Genomic DNA, 2,661 nt, shown 5'->3' with positions numbered 1-2,661 from the left:
CTATGATATTCCCCCCCCCCCATGCTTTGGAAAAGGGGCTTGATATTTGGCATAGAGGTATCTTTTGTGCCTGGGTTGTGCCTCTGCTGTCTTAAAAACCCACCCAAACCTGACCAAGTTATAAACCACTGAAGAAGAAATGCAGCTTGTACATGTTTGGTAGAGACTTGCTAGAACTTAAGAGGTCAAACCTTCTTAAATTCAAATCTTGCTCAGCAGCCACCATCCCTTTAGAGCGCCTATCTGTGACTAGGCTTTGCATGCATTTATCCACACACAGCACATGAGTGCTATAGCCTACGGAGCAGTCAAAAGCACCATCCTGTGATAGCAGCTTCAGCTGTTTCAGGTGAGGTTTTGAAGAAAACACCAGAACCGAGAGTAAGGAACAGACCGTTTCCTCTGCAACACCAGTGATCCTCTTGTTAACAGGGAAGCAGCTTGGAGGAGGAGCCTGACTGGTTCAAATGCAGAGGAGGAAAAAGCCAGAAGAGAGAGGAAAGGAAAGAGTTTGGGAGGCTGGGACAAGAATGGGGAAGGGTTCCTGTGGTTGAAAGGGGAACTGAAGGAGACTGGGACTGGTTCAGTGAAGACTAGGAGCCAGGGGAGATGGGCAGTTGAGAGTGGTTAGGAAGGCATCTGGGATGGAGAGCTGGCAAGGCACGGAGGCTGGGAACTGGAGGGGATTGAGGCCCAGTAGTTGAAGGAACACTGAGATCTGATGAGTAATCAGAGGTGAAGACTGAGACTAGGAAGAAGAGTGGGGAGAAGAGGAGGCAGGGGCAGGACGAGAGATGGATCAAGCAAGCAATTATGGTATAATAGTCATGGGAAATGTCTGGGCAAAGACAGTAGAATGAGGAGCCAGAAAGGAAGGCAGTAGAGGGGTAGATTAAGGCTTGAAGAATACAGGGACAGAGATCGAAGGGAGAAGACTGCTCAGAGGAGGAAGTCAAGAGAGGGGAAACTGGGACTGACAGAGGCCAGGAGACTTAGACTTGGGCAGGTGGGGTACAGACAGTAAGCTTGCAGGGGGATGTCAGGGCTGAGTGGGACAGAGTCATGGGCAGGAAGGAGATAGAAGGGGGACAGGTAATGGTTGGAAGGGATGAAGCTTGAGGGGGAAGCACACACAAGGCTTTGCCAGCTAAACTTGCTCTTTTCCAGAGCCTAGAGTAGGACCTGGTGTTCCTGAGTCCCGCTATTCCTCTGGTATCAGCCAATACCTGTGAAACCCTGGCAAAACACATACTTCAGCTTGTGCTGGTCCTGTTGAAGGATGACAGCCTTCTGTTGCTCTCAGTTGCTCAGGGAGCTCAAGTGTTAGCAATCTTTACAATAGGTCTGAAGGTTCAAACCCTGCTGATGAACTGTGTGGTGGCCAAGGTGATGTCACAGGAGGACATTTCTGGTTGCTTTAGTTTGCACTGTGGAAAAAACCTAGCAAGACACAAGTGTTACTAAAAAAAAAAAAATTAAGATTGCAGTCAAACATGCAAAAGTGAAGAAATGAAATAATTAAGGTTGTTGCCTCAATTGCAACTTTAATTTGATCCCTGTACATGTGTGTAATAGCTCTGTAATTATGATCACATAATATTTTTTTTCTGTTTTTCTTCCTTATTTCTTTTTCCATCTTTTTCATTCTGTGCACAGCATGTGCCAGCTCTGGGATTGAATATTGTAGTGTGACAATTAGGAACAATTTATGTACAGGGTGGGAATACTGTTTGGTACTAAACTCTTTAGAGTGAGGTAACAGACTCAGTTTTGAATGCTGGGTTCATCTGGTGTTTAGTTGTCTCCCACCCTTTCAATCTTGGTGGCAACTTCCCAGGGAGGTGATCCAGGGCTATTGGTGGAGTTTCATTAAACCTGGATTGCTTTCTATTCGCAATGGAAACACCCTTGGACAAAGAGTTTGTTGCCACTCAGAGGAATTAGTCTGCCCCAGTGGGTAGGTAAGAACAACATATCACCAGGAGGAGGGGGCACCTGTCGGTAGGTTGTAAAAATAAGTTTCTCACCAGCTGTTCAGAGGGAGATGAAGGAAGAAGGAGAGATGAGAAGCAAAAACCTGACTGCTTGGAGAGGAAGGCACCTGGACTTCTTAAAGACTTTATAAGACTTAAGCAATGTTCCAGAGGAGTCAGGAAATGGAGACAGGGAAATGCAGATAGGTGTGGCACTGTCCTGTCTCAATCCATATATCACATTGGCCAAAGAGGAACTGTTACGTGCTTCAACTATCGGGTCTCCCCAGAGAGGTAAACATCAAACCAGGGTGGCCACAAGGGTGGCATTCTAGAGAAAAGATGCTTCAGGGGTTGATGTCTTGGCAAGGAAGGGTTTGCATGAGTCCATGGTGGGGGACAAAGGGATTTGGACTGAGCACATAGCCTGTGCCAAGGGAGTGTTCTAGAGAGGTTGGGAGCCATAGGTGGTGATGGTGTCTACTCTGACTTTGGGGAACATAAAAGCACGAGGATCAAGGGATGTGGGGGGGCCCAAGCACAGCAGTGGGGCAAGGTTTTTATAGGGCTGTGACAGAAGCTGTTGTCTGCAGGCTGCTTGCTTCATTTGTTGTAGAAGTTAGGAGCTGTAGCAACTGAGAAAGGGAACTGCAGGAAAGGAAAGGACAGCCCTATGGTTGAGACAACT

The sequence above is a fragment of the Gavialis gangeticus genome, unplaced genomic scaffold, assembly GCF_001723915.1.
Source record: "Gavialis gangeticus isolate Ggan-Ray unplaced genomic scaffold, GavGan_comp1, whole genome shotgun sequence".
Classification (NCBI taxonomy): Eukaryota; Metazoa; Chordata; order Crocodylia; family Gavialidae; genus Gavialis; species Gavialis gangeticus.
Note: the sequence above shows the minus strand (reverse complement) of the source record.